The 17985-nt window shown below is 41.6% G+C and overlaps 1 long non-coding RNA gene across 1 annotated transcript in view; it reads right to left on the reverse strand.

Moving 5' to 3' along the window:
- The window catches only part of LOC115238166, a 132538-nt gene that overhangs the window by 4197 nt on the left and 110356 nt on the right, over positions 1 to 17985 (reverse strand). The window lies entirely within an intron of this gene.

Below are 17985 nucleotides of genomic sequence, written 5' to 3' on the forward strand. Positions count from 1 at the left end.
TATATATATGAAAATATATTATATTAATATATTTTAAACACAATTTATTTAGCTTGTCGATTATTCACAATATAAAGCAAAATTATCAGAGAAGATTTTTAAAAAAATTCCTTGGGTCCCAATAAAATTCCATGAAAGCTCCTTGATTTCTCCATACACAAAAAAAAATCCCTGAGAGTTCCAGGTTTTCCATGTTTTTCCAAGGAGTGAACACTCTCTAAATATGTCATCGCGGATAACTCGCTGCGCGCGGAGAGGATTTAAAATGCGCAAGTTTCGAAGCCGCGGCGCGAAGGATCGCGGGTCGGGGCCCTTAAGAGTCATTCCTGCCGCCGCATAAGGGCTAATAATGCCGCACGAGCACGATACGCCCAAAAGGCGTATCAAAACTTCGCGGCACGCCGGTCTCGTTGGCTTCTTTCGCGCATTCCGAGGGATTCCCTGCCTAATTTAAACGTTCGCCGAGTACCGAGGGATCACCCCGGTGGGATGCTGAGGAGGCAAAGGACGACTCTCGACGACTCGGCGTCACATCCTTGCGAGAAAGGGGATGAGAGGGGGAAAGGAGGGGGAGGAGGTCTCTCCTCGTTACGGCGACATTCTACGGCGACGGGACGCGTGCCCAGCCTTCGTAATCGCGACTCGAGAGGAGAGTGAAAGATGAAAAACGAGGAGCGTTACTCTCAAGGGACTTTCGAATATCCCGGCCGGCGACAGAAACGCGATTTTTGCGCGACGCCGCGTTAGGGTAAACGCGCTTTCTAAAACGTAAGCACGGCCGTCGTGCTTCTTTGATTTCTTTTTTTTTTTTTTTACACGTAAACGCGGCGAATCAAATACATTACTTTGACGATTCGCAACTCATACAAGCAAGTCAGAAGCTTCAATTACCAAGAAGTTCTGCTCTCTCTCTATATAATCAAATTAAAAAAAATATAAAGTATAAACCACCAAGGGATCATCAAAAAGTAGGATATTCATCCCTAAATCATTATCTCACAATTTGTGATATTTCGACACATTTTTTATCACACACACAGACAAATTTAAATTATTAATTGTTTTCATAAATACATCATCTGATTTTCTGGCGTTTAGTGAGACGCGAGGAGGGACGAAAGGGGGGCAAGAAATCCCGCGACGGAGGGAAGAAGAATTTCACCTTAACCCAATAAATGATTAGTGTGCCGGGAGAGCGGCATAAATGCTCAATCAGTATGCAGGCACGGCGGACAATCCGCTGTAAATCACGCGCCGTGAATCATTCGCCGACATAAATCTAGCCGCGATCTCCGATCAATACGCTCCTAACCGGTCCGACACATTAGTTAAACGCGTTACTAGAGTCGCCGTCGTTTACGGGACGCACACGTCTCGCGGGGTCCATCCCGCATCATGTGCGCGGGCCCCCTCCTCTCCCACAAAAAGCGTCTCGGCGATGCCGATGGCCTAATAGCGCCGATTCGAGAATCCACGGCGTAAAGCGATACATCATCGACGAGAGGATCCGCGTCTCTCCGATCGTTCATCGGATAGATTTATCGGATGTCGTCGCGATCCAGCTCGGGGTTAACGACACGAGACTCGTTGATATTAGTCAAACGATATATTGAGATTTAGAATTAATTGGGCGCTGATAACGAGAGTACGGCGACTAGCGCAGTTTAGTGCTCGAATTGTTCTTATCTATGTAATCGACGTTATTGCAGTAGGAGTTAAGTAATTTTATGATTTACTATTTGTAATAAAATCCGCAATATAATAGTTATTTTATATATTATACAAAATATTTATTTGGAATATAATAGTAAAAATAAAATGCATTTTAATTTTCTCGAGAGAATCTATAATATTTTTATAAATGCAAGATTGATTTTATGACAAATTATTATTTCAAATTACAAATCCTCACAAACTGAATTGCTTCTAATTATAAGTACTTGGCTAGTTAACTATTGATTTTATATTTAGTTCTGATTTTTTAAGGGTTTTTTATTTTTTAGGGGCAAAATTTTTTTAATTGTTTTTTAGAAATAAATATTTTTTTAAACTTTTTGTTACGTGCAAGGAATATTTTTTATGTACTAGGCGTCCTTTTTCTAATTTTGTGAGATTTTTTTTTATTGTTCTTATCTATAAACTGAACACGTAATTTCGCAAGATTATCGAATATTTTTCGTGTGTTTTTCTTCGTTTCTGACATTGCACTTGAAATAGATATCGAAGACTCTCAATTCACAGGAGAGGAGAGGGGAATCAAAATCAGCGGTGGAAGAACAAGAATCGAACGCACGTAAGAGGGAACTTCTTACTCGCCGAACATATTTAGCGAAAGATTCTGAATGCGAGATGCGTTCCTCGGAAGCGACATCGGCGGCGGCGGCCGTCGAAATTCGGGCAAATAAATCTCGCGCCTCCCTTCACCCCTTTTTCTCCTCCCCGTTGTGTTTTCTCGGTGATCCCACATCGCGCGATACAGTCGCGGACGCGCATGTACACATACGCACATGCACGTTACATACATACGTATACCTCGCGATGCGTTCGAGAAACAGAGAGAGAGAGAGAGAGAGAGAGAGCGAGCACGTGCGTGTCGTTTCTCGTCGCGTCTGCCTCGTTCGAGTCCTCTGAGTCACTCGCTCCCTCTCGTCACAGGCTACCCGCCGCGCACTGGTAGCCGCGAAAAACTGCGCGTTGCACTTCGGGAATGTCGTCGGCATGTACAGGGTGTTCCCCTTCGTCGCGATCGTCGATCCACTCGACAAGAACGATGCTGCACGACTTCGCTCTTCGGATCATCCCTCTCTCTCTCTCTCTCTCTTTTTCTTTTTCTTTTCTCTCGTGCGCGTCTACCTTTTTTTCTTGCTTACCTCTTCGTGGAATCACCGAAGATCTTGCTCCTCTCTGCGATGATCGCGCGATTATTGCGACTCGCGGAGACTCTCCGCGATTTGGAGACATCATAGCTTTTATCAATTATTTTACCCAATTTATGGCGTAAGAAAATTTATTTCAATTAAATATAAATATGGAATTATTTAGATAGTCTATTTAGTTTCATTTTTTAATTAAAAATTTGCAATACTGCATTTTAATTTGCAAGATTGCATTTTAATAAATAATAGTAAAAGTTTAAGCGAAAATAAAGTCATTTTAAATTAAAATCGCCAAAACGAGATTTTTTGTGATAATTTGCATATTAATTTTTAAATAAAAATATTTTTTATTCTCCTTTTGTGTAATTTAGCTGGAGCAAATTAGTATACGTAAGCTATGATAAATGCACTTCCAAGTGGAATCACAGAGGGATTGAATTCTCTTCTGCCTTATTGTATACTCGAGCTAAACGTACGAGAGCATAGCCTCGCGGGCAGGCCGGAGAAAGGATTTGGGTGGAGAGCAGAGCATGAAGAAAACAGAGAGAGAGAGAGAGAGAGGAGATCCTCTCGAGTGCGGGAGGAGATTCTCTTACAATAGCCGTAAGCTTTGCCGCTCATTAGAGGCGAGGTCGCGGGTCACGTGGAACCGCTTTGTACGCTTCGTTCCTCTATATGCAAGTTACATACAAAACAATATCCATGCGCGGAGATCCCTTTTCCCTGGATTATACCAAGATCGCTTTACAACCGACTACACACACAATAGATATAAAATCTCTGATTTCAAAACTCAACAATGTTAATTCCTCTCTATCGAAATCATATCCGTTACACGCGTTTTATGTCTCTAATGATTCTTCTTTTATGACAAAAGAGTTCGAAATACCCATTCCTTTATTTTCGCCGCAAACAAGTCGATAAGCGTAAAATATCAATATAATAGACGTGGCAGCAGTTGACGTCGCGTAGAACCGGAAAAAATTAACAAACGAATCTCTCTCGAGGAACGTCAATCGCACGGCTCGGTGGGTCTCAAATACAATCTTTCCCGTCGGTTTATCGTCATTACTCTCTCTCTCTCTCTTTCTCTCTCGCGCGTGCTGGAGAAACCGGTTTTCCCTCGGTAGTACAAATATTACTGCAAAGACAATAATGATGCGTGAAACGAATTAATCGTGGAATGCGTTTCCGGATGTATCTCGCGACTGATGCCTGCGCGTTTCAGTTATTAAACATCCCGACGATCGTAAAGCTTTAATTGACGCGGCACGCGAGGAAGACCGAGTCTCGAGGGAGGTATCAACGTTCGGCATGCTCGAAGAATCGCTCTAACGAGTACACTCGTACTCTCGTATTCAAGCGACTAATCAACGACACGCTGATGGCGAGGAGATGGCGTCCACGGCCAGTTTCTCTCTCGACAGGATCCTCTCGAAGAAGTCCGGCGCGCATCTCGCGTCTACCACTATACGGGGTGTCCCTTTGTTCCCGGGCATCCCACACGACTCGCATTGAATCCGTACGATTATAAATTGCCCTGAGAAAGCGCGGCCGGTCTATGCGGGCGCATCCTGGCCCGGGATATGCACTCCCGGAGGCACGCGAGAGACAACGCATAGGTAGGTGAATCCGCTCGCTCCCTCGCGTGAAACACGTACGAGCGCGGGGAGACTTATTTACCGGAGGTACCAGGGCCCACTTAACCCGTAACCCCCAGCTTCGTATATCTTGTCGACAATGCGTACCGATGAATTCAATACTTCCCGCCCTACTGCCTCCTCCCTCAACCCTTTTCGTCTAACTCTCGTAATGAAATTCACCCAGAGAAATATGGCGCAGCACGTAGCTTTTAACACGTCCTCTTTCGCGTTTCATTTTCTCGAGGTTTAATATTAAGTAGTTTGTAATATTTTAATTATATATATTTTTAATTATATATAACAAATATATAAGATGTCTCTTATATAGATACAATATTAGATCGGTACTCTATTCTTACTACGTACTTCTTGTCAAAAAATAAGCATATTATCATTAAATAAATATAGCAATGTATATTATATTTTATTATATTTTTATTTCCATTATTATATATATACGTATATTATATTTTATTATATTTATTATATTCATTATAATTTCTTGTCAAAAATAAACATCGTTTCCAAGATATTTTCTTTTATTTCACATGAAAAAAAAAAACAAAAAACAAAAAAAGGATAAAAATGTCTATTTTATGACAAAAAATACGGTAAAATACCGATTTTTATCCTATTTATTAGAATACTCTGTATTGCATACTGTATATATTATTATATTATGCGTATTAATGCGTAAAAAATTGGAAATAAGTTAAAAGTACGATTTTTCTAGGGTGGAGTTCCGAATAGGTGAACCCTCCGATTTTTTTGAAACTACACCATTTTTTTGTATTTTTGAACGCTGATTACGAATATGATAATGAAAATTTGCGACAAGGTCATTTTCAAGGTCAAAACTCAAAAAAACTGAAAAAATATAACTTTTTAAATATTATTTCGATAAATATTGATGTAAGAAAAAAATGTGTCAAATAAAAGTTGTAGTTCTTGTAAAAATACATCATTTATGTTCTATACATTTTTTGCGTAAATACAAAAAATAGTGTAGTTTCAAAAAAATCGGAGGGTTCACCTATTCGGAACTTTATCCTTTTTCTAAAACGAGAGAGTAAATTTTTTAATTCACGCGACCATCCGCAATAAGTACGTAGACGACACTCTATACTCTATACTCTCCTTCCGCTCGGCTTATTTCTTCATCGCGCGCTATCTCGTCGATCTCGCGCGTAGGCGGGACGCGCGAGCGAAGCTCGTCTTGATCGAGCGCACGTTCGATCGGCCGGATCGAGCGCGCTACCGATCCCCGCCGTGCGGAACGGATCAACGGATATCATTGAGCGCCGCGTGATTTCTTCTTGGCGAAGGTAGCGCGATGATGAATCGTGGGTGGACGCGATCGCGAGGTGATCGCACGGAAAATCACCGGATGGTTGTCGAATCGAAAAGTTTTGTACGGTCGGACATTCGTCGTCGTCGTACGGTCGGTGAAAGTCTCGCTCTCGGTCGCGCACACAGGATGATTGATATCGTTGGCGTAGCCCGCTCCACGACTGGACAACACAAGCCTCCCTTCACTTTGTCGCCGACACGAATTTTATCTCATCGGGGTTCGTCCATCGAGGAGATGACATCAATTAAATAAATTACGATGATGATAAAAAGTTTTTACAGAAATATACAGATATTTATTTTACTTAGTTAAAAGTTAATTTATCTTTCTTATCATTTTTCCTCAGTTAATACAAAAAATTGTAAATTTAAATCGTTGATACTTCATATCATTTCTCTCTCTTTTTATCTGCTAAATTAAATAATAATTAAATAATAATTAAATAATAGTTAAATTATAATAATAATTAAATAACTTAAATTATTTCTAATAAAAATTGCGTTTCATTTATTTCTGTATGCAAAAAAATCACTCATCTTCAAAGTGTTGAAACTATCTAGAAGTATTATTGAAGCATCCAATTATTAACTAAAGTGCGTTTCGTGTCAGTCACGAGTTGATAATGAGATTTGCACGTTTCATCGAAAGTTCCTCTCGCAACGCCCTTCATATTCTCGACAAGACCGTCTCTATAATCGGCCAGCTAGCGTCCTGCACTTGGCTCGCCACGGGAGTATATAGTTGAGAATGACATCATCGACAATCTCCGGCGTACACCTAGCGCGCGTAATCGGTGGGCGAAGGCGTATCAGCTGTGTTGTATCTTATTTCCGTCTTATTCCCCATCGCGAGTTGCTCGCCGCGGATCGGTGAGAGGGAAAGGGAAAAGATCTTTCGTCGAGAGGGTTGGGGAAAGAGAGAAAGAGTGAGAGGGACGCCCGTATAGCGAGTGCCGTTTTTACGCGAGTGGGAAAAGGATGGCGAGAGCTGTCGTGCGCCCGCCATGCGTAGATCGCGTGTCGAGCTTATGCCGCGGTATAACTAGTCAAGCATGAGATGACGAACAGCCTTGCAGTGATTTGCTAATAAGCTGCTACCGGCAATATACCCTTCGATTTATCCCCATGCTATCCGAAGATTTTTGAAAAAAAAAAGAACGTGAACGGATGCGTTTGCGACTAAAAATAGCGTCCAAATGAAAAAAGAAATGTGATTCTAGTCACTTGACAATTTGCTATTTTGTTAATCTCTGTTTTTAGATGTTATATATACTAGTTATATATACTAGAGAGAGTTTTATGTTTTGCAAAAAATATAATATACTATTCTTTATTATTTAAGTTAAATTATAATAAATTAAATTAAATAATAATTAAATTATAATTAAATAATAATTAAATTATGATAATAATTAAATAACAAATTATTTTTAATAAAAATTGCGTTTTATTTATTCCTGAATGCAAAAATAATAATCTAATTATTCTGATACATTCCACGATAATACGAGAAATTATATAAGATGATAAAACGCTTATCTTCTTTGCATTGTCACTTTTGTTCGCGGTTTTCATATATCTATCTAAAATCTCATTCTGCATACGTAAAAAAAAAAGAAAAACGCAACGCGTAAAGAGCATGCAAAATTGAGCGATAAACGCATTCGCATGCTATCACGCGAATACAATCGGGCTGACTTCGAATCGGCTCCTCCTCCGCCTCTGACGATCAGGATACTCGAGACAGCAATATTAAAAATCACAAACACGGTTTTCGCGAGCACCCACGCGTTCTCGTGAGAGGTGACAAACAGCCTAACGGCTCCTCGATAGCGATCTGGTTTCGGCTGTGCTCTCCTCTCGCCAGTCGTCAGTTTACAAAACACATACGCCACACGCGCGATCGTACATGCGGTCGGAATCGTGTACAACATTCTCGTTACGCGCTGCCTTCGTCTTCGATTGCACGTTGCAAATGATAAATGGCAGGATGCGCGCCGAAGTAGTAAAAGCCGGCTTTCGAAGCTTGGGGACCGCCGAGTGGAATAATTTGCTACCAGACTTACCGCTCGCTCATTCGTCCTTTTCATTAAGGCATCCGAAACGCCGCCAATAATTTCGCGGGCTATTATTCCGTATATTTGCGGTAATTGAACGGCGGAGAAATCGCAATAAAAATGAACGAGAGAGAAAAAGAGAAAAGAGATCTCTTCAAATGTGGGGAACGCTCGGCGACGAGAAGTTTAACGATGATTTGCGCTAATAACTTGTTATCAGACCGGATTGACGGCCTTCTCGTCCTTTAAGATAATTCTATGCCTGCAGCGGTAGATTTTGCCGATACATCGACCGCAATCGCGTGTTTGGCGTAATCGACGCGCGTAAAACGTAACAGCACTAATGACGTGCAACAAATAAAATATATCATTGTATATATCTCAATATATTATTTAAATATTTATTAAATATTATTATTAAATATTATTTAAATTTTCTATTAATATTTATACTTTATAAAAAAGCTCTGTCCGTACAAAATAAAAATTTATTTTTCTCGAAAAACGCAACGCGTTAAGAGATTCTACTGATATTCTCGCTCGTACACCCGGTAGACGCGCATCAGGCCGATGTACGATCGGTCTTACGGGGGTGGTATGCGTGCTGTTGACCTGGCCGTGGACCGGTTCGGGTCACTCCTTTTTTCTCCCTTCATCGAGGCCTTTTTTCACTCGCCCTTTCCCTCCTCTCCGCGGACTTGGAACGGATATAGCCAGATGTGACGTCACGCGAGGAGGCGTGATAGGCAGCACACACGTGCGCGTGTGGGTGCACGCGTGTGTCCCAGGTGTGTACCTGCTACGAAATCCATCAAATCCTTTTCTAGAATCGCGCAAGGAATCGAAAGTCGTTTGTTTAGCCAGAAAGAGACAGATACATTCGTATCACGATAACGATATATCGAAATCGTGCAGCACAAGACTGTTTCTGCCTTCGATTATCGCCGATAAACGTGTCGCGAATTCCTAATTAAATTCCCACCGCGAAGAAAGATATCGTGTATCGCCGTTCTCGTAGAGATAATTAAGGAAGGTAATAAAAGGAGACCCCCGCGGGGGTGAGAAAAAGTTTCATCGCGCGGTCGATATGACGGTTGCCCCGCGGGCGCGCAAAAAACTCGCCCAATAATCGATATTGGCACGAGTCCGAGAATCGATCGAACGGCGGTGGCGGTATAAAATTGCAAATTTTATATCCTCGTGGATGCTCTCCTCTCCCCCTCCCTCCGAGGCACCGCGGATATAAGAAACATCTAATTAATAATTCCGACGTATCCGCCGGTTTCGTCGTTAAAATCGAGCGGAGCGATCTTCGATGAAGCTTCGCTTCCACGAAGGACGTTCGCAGATCGATGAGAGGCAGGGATGAGAGCGATGGGATCGTTCTCGATGCATGCATAGAGCATAGAAGAAAGATCGGTATGCGCGCGGCGAATTTCAATTTCCACGAAAGACAGAAAAGGATGGAGTAAAGGAAAACACGCACACAATATTTAGAAAACAATACACATTAAAATTACAAAAAAAACCTTCGAGAGAGAATAAACTGTTAAAAAATCATATTATTTTTTTGACAGCATAATTTGATACGAGCATTCAAGAAGTTTAATTTGACAGCGTGAAATGTGTGATAAAATCGACAATGTGAGGTATCGTTAGTGATTACGTGTATACAAAATATATGCAATAAATAATTAACGACAAGTGATAAGAGTTTGTAGCTTTAGTACGTCAAGAAGCACGAGGCAAGTCCCGTCCTCTGGCTCGCAACTTACGGCTGCATTAATTACCTCGTAAGTTACACCCACGAGACTCGCGAGAATCTTTGGCAGTCCCTACGGGTGGTTCCTCTCTCCCGGTTAAATCGCCGTACAATTAAGCGCCTCTTTTTAAGAGCGCCTCGCGGAGCATCACGAAGCCGGACAAAATGGGGGAATGACTTAAGGCCGACGTAACGTTTACGGATAAGAATAACGAGCGCCCGTTTTGTGAAGCATCGCGCAACCAACGTCGCTTTTCATAGCTATCGTAAACAAGCGCTTTAAAGCGGTGATTAATATCGCATTGTGCGCTCTCTGTTTTTCTGCTCGGCGATCACGCGATGTGTACGAGAATATTTATGAAAACGAGTAGCGAAAAATGCGCGATATATAAGAAGGCAGCTTTTAGTTTCTTTATAATTTTTATTTGACTACCCTGATGTCTCAAACGTTATCGTTCAACGGACCATCGAGATCGCGTAATTGTTTGCGAGAAGAGTAACAATGGAGCGGACGAGAATCGCGACACGAGCTACGGCCGTGAAATCGAGGATTTCATTCCGGTCGCCGGTGGATTTCAGAATCCACGAAGAAGACGGACGTCTCAATCGCCGTCGCGGAACATCCGCGGTGGTCGACAATGGCGGCCAATCGCATATATCCCCGGTGAGCCGGTGTTCACGCCTGCTAATCACCCGAGAGTTCAGGCCTCGTACGAGGGTGATTAATGGATCGGGACCCCGAGTCCCAGGTACCGCGGGACAAAGTTACGAGCGAACCTACCGCAGCCCTATATCAATCCTGATTTCCTGACGCTGCTTTCACAAAGGAGCCCTTCTTCTTCTTCTTCTTCTCCTCCTCTCTTCCTTATGCCGGATTCTCCCGTGGTACAATACAATGAACCTTGAAGCATGCATCACCCTGTCTCGATTATTCGCTCTCGCCGGCATCTCCAACCAAATTATATTAAAATCTACGCCGCGTAACCGGCAGATCGCCCTTCTTCCTTGCCGAGAAAACGAGAATTTTAAAATGTCTACAAATATACTATTTAATATTGTCCTTTCTTCGTTATTAAGTTTATTGAAAATAGACTTTCTATTTTCAATAGATTAGAGTATCCAATAGAGTATTCAATAGAGCAAATTAGAATATTCAATAGATAGTAGTATTTTCTATAATATTAAATCTATTGAAAATAGACTTAATAAATCTATTGAAAATAGACTTAATAAATCTATTGAAAGTAGATTTAATAAATCTATTGAAAATAGACTTAATAAATCTATTGAAAATAAACTTAATAAATCTATTGAAAATAGACTTAATAAATCTATTGAAAATAGACTTAATTCGTAGTAATATTCGTTACGTAAAAATTATTCTAAAATAAAAATTGCTTCCTTCTCTTATGCTCTTTAACATTTCTTTCGAGAATTATTTAATTGAAATATCTCGGTAGCCGCAATCCCGGAAGGATGTTCGCAAATATTTCAAGCGTGTAATCGCATCATCCGCCTTACGGAGTTTCAGAAGCGCGCAAATATTCGCGCGCCGAGCGACTTTACAAGGAATTCTGAGGATGCCGACGCGGCGGCGAAGGACCCGAAGAATTCGAGCGATCCTGTCTGAAATTTCTACGGTACGTTAGAAACGCGAGGTTGGTCTCGTCGAGGAACTTTTCGCGTGGCGGATTCTATCCGGAGGAGAGAAAACCGCTATTCACTAAAGAGACATGTACTCGCGGAGAGAGAGAGAGAGAGAAACCTTCTCCTCTCACTCGAGAGAGAGAGAGAGAGAGAGGGATCCTTCATTAGCATCGGCGATCTCGTGGCGTGGGAGAGATTGTTTATCTTGCGCGCCGAAGAGATATTCCGAGATGCCCCGCGCGCGGATATTCCCGAATCCCGGCGTGGGTTTACCACCGTCGTAACTTGCCGAGATTAAGGCGCCGTCCGAGGCCTCCTCCATCGCACCACGACCGTCATCCGCCGATATTTTTTTTTCATCCTATTTCCTTTTTTTCATCGTACTTCTGTGCACACCACTTCGCCTCGGACTTGGCGCGATCCGTTCGGCTCCTTATCTCGTTTCACGCGTCGCGCGTCCACGGTACGCGCCCGTGGTTTTGCTCTCGTCCGTGGTAACGTGGCTGCGTGTGAGTTTCGTATAGTGATAATATTGAGTCGTCAGGACGACACACCCACGCGTCCCGGAGGACGGCCGGAAAGGGCTGCAGGGATGAAAAGAAGAAGAGCGAGCGTAGGAGAATCGCGCGCACACCTTGTGGAAACGCCCGATAAATCTTCTTTCGCACGACGTATAATTAACTCCAGCTGCTTTCCCTTCTCCCCGCGGGTTCTCTTTCACTTTCGAACGTTCGTTTTTTTTCCGTCTCGCGTATTTTCGAGATTCACGCCGCGCGCGAAAGAACCTCGAGAAACACGGTTGAAAGAACGGCAAAGAAAGAATTAAATATGGATGTAAAATAAAAATTCTATTTAATTTATTCGATTATTAAAAATTATCATTTAACAATTATCAATATGGCAAAAATAAAATTATTTCACAAATTTGTTAATAACTTTTCAGCAAACATTAATTTAGTTGCCTCTCGTTCGCGTCTACAAAAAATAAAATAATAAAATCCACAAAAAAATAAAATAAAAAATAAATCCACATAAAATTTATTATTATAATTTCTCGAAAAGATCAAAATCCATAATACAAGCGATGAATTGGAATGGGCAACTGGGGATAACCTACTTCGATATATCGGCCGATCTACACGGTCGGAGGCCCCGCGAGAAAACACGAGCATCAATGTTTACCCTCGCAGGTATGCTAGACGCGCCGATTGAGCTGTCAAGTTCTAGATTACATTTGTCATAAGCCGTAACCGTTCCACGTGTCTTAATCTATGATCGGCCGTGCTCAAAGCACGACGGTGCAGTTACGTTTATCTGACATTCGGCACTCGTCCCATGAATGGGGTTCACACGAACACTCTAGATTGATCGTTTCATCCGTTTAAACTCGCATCGTGTGTAGAGGTACCGCGGCATCGTATTAATTTTCTAATAAAGTAAATCCGTATAATCTATCTCCCTCGTTAATCTAAATAATGTACGCGGCCTTTAACGCTTCGATGCAGCGCATATAAATTCAATGAACAGTTGGAGGTCTTGTTACGGCCTCCAGAAAGTTTACACAAGTCAATATTTTATTCATAATTACTTCGAGAAATATTTCAAAATTAATAAATCAGAAATAAATAAATCAATTAAATTAAATTAAAATAATTTTATTATTAATCTTAATTAAATTATAAATAATTATGTTATATCAATTTAATTAAATTATATTCATTAAAAAATTAATTTAATTATAAAAAATTGATTTATGCCGAAGCAATAATAATAATAATGTAATTTACAACAAATGAATTTGTTTCATCCTGAGAAAAAGAAAATTTTATATCCGACGTTTGTGACTTTTAACTGACTCGCGGGTTAAAGGTCCAATTTCTCATCCGCCTATCCGTCCATTCTATATTCGGTGCGCAAATAAATCATAAAGCGTCAAGTGTCAGTCAAATGGATTGTTGACGTCGTGGCAAGAGCGACAGATAGCGCGGTTGCGAACGCGGCTTGATAACCGACGAATGGGAGATAGCATCCGTCAATATCGCGTTGGGAATACGCCATGGGATTACGCGCGGTAACATCGCAAACGTCGCATCATTCGTCTTGATGGGAATTAGCCGTGTTCTCTTAGACGCGGATTTCATGTGATCACGATCGAGCGGTATCTCGATTTAAATTGGTACGTACCGCAATATCGCCTCTTGGATCTCACACTTGGGATCACGGCGTGGCATCTTAATCATCGCCGTGACACTATTGTACTTGCAAACCCGTTTGTTCGCACTTCCGTAGATAGCTATTAATCGCCAACGATGATTAATGATTTGGTGGCGCGAACTCGATTTTCGACGCCGACGACTCAATGCATGATCGATACGCATAGGTTCATCCGTGCGGAAGAAAATAATTAAAAAAGAAATTCTCGGAGTAAAAAAAGAAAGGAGAGACATTATTCACCCCCCGTGACTGATTATATCTACAAATATCAATCTATAATCACATCTATAAATATTGTTAAGAGATATATTTACAGATAGTTAAAATCGCGCATATTTTATGACACGGCTTTTCCTACTTTCATAATTATTAAGTGATAAAATATTATAAAAAAATAAGATCTTGTATTGCTTATCCTATGCAATTTATTTCTCGAAAGAATTATTTATCGAAAAAGATGAAAAATTAAGTATGTCAGTGGACCTCTTGAAACGACGTTAAGCGATCCTTACCAAAGAGGATCGATTCGTTAGTTGCGTAAAAGAAATAAAATTATAGCCCCGGAGGTTCTTCCAAGTCGTAAAATACATTACTTACGCGGCGAACGGTCGATGAAAATCAAAAACGCGCGTATTGCGAGAGACGGAGACGCGACGTAATGGCGCGGATCGATTATGCGAACACGTCGAATGACACTCCGGACGATCCTAGCGAGCTCGCATAAATCCGCGCAAAACGCGCAGCCTGGGACGCGATATCTCGCCCACGATATGACCATAATTGCGCGACGAAACGACCACCAATCGGCGAGATCCGTCTCCGGAAGCCATCTTGTAGGAATGAAAAGTACGTGAGAGCAAGAAAAAAAGGCGAGTCCACGCGAACGCGCGACGGAATTTGCTTTCCGGCGATCGATCCAGCTCGCCCACGATAACACCTTCGTCACGTCGTAATCATCGATAAACTGTAGCATTCGCGTCATTAGTCGAGCATTCCGTCCAAAGTTGAATATTAATGCGCGCGTGATTTCGTATGTAATCCGACTGTGTAGATCGAGCTCTGCGTAGATCCGCTTCGAATTAATCACCGTGTTACATCAAAATGCGCAATTGATGGGATATATTTTGCTATCGCAAACATTTATTACAGCACTTGGGTATATCTTAATAAATCAGAATGGATATGACATTTTGAGTTTAAATGCAAGATTGCAATTTCTAAAAAAAAATTAAAATTAAAATTAATATTAAAACTTCTAAAAAAAAATTATCACACTTTTAATCAATGGAAATTTAGAAATTTATTAAGAATAAAGTCGGAATTCTTCGGATAATTAATGTTTGTGCAGCAGTTAATTTTTTTGCAGGATTAAATGCGATTAGTCTGAAAAAGCTCGTTAAACTGAGCGATGACTTTTTTTCCTCGACACCGTGAAAGAAGTAAGCTCGGGATTTGCGCGAGCTTATGTTTTAAGAATAATAGATCTCCGAGATATATCTCATATCGTTTTGTAACGTTAGAAGATAAATTTATTCGTTTAATATATGTCAAAAAAATGTGTATATCGATTTATCTCTACCACGGATTCTTCGCATAATGAATACTTATTACATCTTGTCTTACGAGGTATATAAACGCTTTACTCGTTCAGTATATAAAGGAATAAAATAATTAACATCCATTCAACGTCATTACACTGGATGTAACATTGTGAGTTTCACGCGACGCATTTCGTCGCGCATGTCGGCGCGTTTGGATCAACAGAGTGGACGATGTGTCCTCTTTCACAGGGGCTCGGACACGAGTTACGCCGCCCGAATGAGAATCCGTGGTAAATACATTCGAAAAGGTCATTTTCGCACCCGAGCCGTCGAACGGTGGCAAATTACCGTCGAACGATTTCACGGCGGCGGCCGCTTATAAATGTCGGTCGCCGACTGACAGCCTAACGATCACGTGGCCGAATTGATGACTACCGTTACCTTAATCACAGGTCGGCAATATCCCGGCTAACAAGTTAAAGATCGGGCCCGCGTATAGTCACGCGTTGCAACTACACGAGCCATTGATCAGAGAGAGTTGGATCCAGGGTCCTCTTCGCGCGGGGTCTCGCTGTCATGCCGATTTTCGCGTGTCCGACACTCCAACCTGGCGCAATCAAAATACCCAACAACATCGGCGATTACGATTCAACGTTGGCGTTGCAAAAAAGTAGGCGTCAAAAGCGAAAACTCTTCAACGTCAAATATTTCGATGAATAAATCGCGAATCAAGATTTAATTAAAAAAAAGATCCTAAAGTTTTTATAAAATTCCGTTATCGATCTAGATCACTAAAACATAATTCGTTGAAAATTTTGTGATTTCAAATACCGATTCATGATGTGTATTTGCTAGATCCCTAATAACTTTTGTATTTTTTTTTTCTATCTTTGATTTCTCCTCTCGACAATCATACCCTGAGATTAATCGGACATCTCCCTGCAAATCGAACTCTCGTTGCGTCGCTAATGTTGTCATTATCGTATCGCGTTTCGAGAGATTGCAGGGCTCGTTGCCGAGCTCTCGCGTATTACGCTCGGCGGTGTTTGTCCGACGTGATCGGCGCAAACGAGGAGATACGTTGTTCCCGTCCGCTCGGCGTTTATCTGCGATCTACCGATCGTTCGTAAAGGCGCGTCTTTGTACCGGCCTGCTGAGGAGGTTTGATCATCCTTTTCCTCCGCCGCCCTACGTGTTTCTCTCGTATACAACATCGCGCACGATCGACGTCGTTTGCCATCGCGTCATAGCCTCGACGTTTGTCGACCATGTCCAAGTCGTGTATTCTACAGAGCGAAACAAGCCGCCACTTTTTATATTCCTCCATCGTCCCCTTTATCGTTTTACAATTGTAAATAACGCCGTAACGACGAAGTCGAAAACGAACCTTTCTATTCACATCTCACGATTTTTTTTCAGCCGTGCCCTCTTTGGTGAAATCAAAATTTTTGCGCGATTAAATATTCATAATTTATTTATTTATAAAAAAAGGGAAAAAAGGTTCCTTTAGTACAAAAATGAAATAATTTTAACATCAACAAAATTCAAAATAAAATACTGAGAAAATAAATAAGAAAAAGACATAAGTTACAAAAATAAAAAAATTAAAAAATAAAAATAAAAATAATAAAAAAATAAAGAAAAATGGAAAAACTCATCATTTTTAAATTATTATCATTATTTAATTCATACAGCGAGATTTTGCTCTTGAAGAAAAGCTTAATCGAGAAGCAGACGCGACATGAAACTGCACTTTAATGTTCGCGTTTGCTTCGAAAGTTGGAGCAATTAAATCAACTGTTTAATATACGCGAGGATGCGCGCTCTGTCATAGATTCTCGGTTTTGCTTCGAGTAATTTCTCTTTTTTTTTCTTTCTCTCGCGATGACGCTGGTTGCACAATGGCGTGCGCGAAGGTTCGACTACGAAAACGTCGACGCGAGGAGATCCATCAATCCGAGGCCGATCCAGCGTGTATGTATCTCTCTGGGACAGGAGAGTATCGATCGTATCGATTCCGCTTGTCGAGGCGCGCGTAGGTACGCGCGAGTCCGACGAAAGTATCGGGATTCCTGTCTGCTCGCTTGACCACCAGAGGCGATTCTCGCGTCCCCCTCATCTCTCGCATCGTCCACTCGCTGCTCCTCTTCATGATCCAGCTCTCCGTTCGCGGATAAGTACGATCCATCGAGATCACAAGCGGCGACTTTCCCACGACCTTTTCGCTCGGTATTTTATTAATCGCGCGATAAGAGCGATTCTATTCCGACCTAATGCTTATGTCTCGTATCGTGTTAGCCTCTTATTGGTTATTTTGTAAATTAGTTAAAATTGTGATCTCTTCAAGTATCTCTGTTTGCAATTAAATTATTCGTTCAGCAATCCGTGATTAATTATATTATACGTTTATCGCGAACGATCGTAGCTTGCGCTTCGCACAAATACGAAGCTATAGATTATACGTAGTGTAGCCCAATCAAGCACTTTTTATCTCGACGATCAGCGTTTTTTCGATCAAGCCCGCGCATTCGAAGATATCGCTCCTCCTCCTCCTTTTTCTCCGACCTTGGCGGGAAGGGAAAAGAAAAAGAGAAACGACGTATGAGCACGTAAGAAGGTGGAAGAGACCGTGTCACGTCTGCGGAACCGCTGCGGAAATGCTTGCTCGTGACTCGTCGAGTGTCACGTGTCACGCGATTATTTCCCTTTCGTCTTCTTATTACGCTTAAGCAGCGATCCCCGCTGTCGGATAGAGGTGTCTGAAATTAACGACGGATCTGTTGTCTCTCTCCGAGCTCATGCTCGCATCCGTAAAAATGGCGTATTTACGACCGCGCGTTCGCGTGCCATACGCTACAAAATATATCTCCGAGCTTCCTTTAATCGGCTACCTCG

This window comes from Formica exsecta, unplaced genomic scaffold (assembly GCF_003651465.1).
Source record: "Formica exsecta isolate Colony F162 unplaced genomic scaffold, ASM365146v1 scaffold323, whole genome shotgun sequence".
NCBI lineage: Eukaryota > Metazoa > Arthropoda > Insecta > Hymenoptera > Formicidae > Formica > Formica exsecta.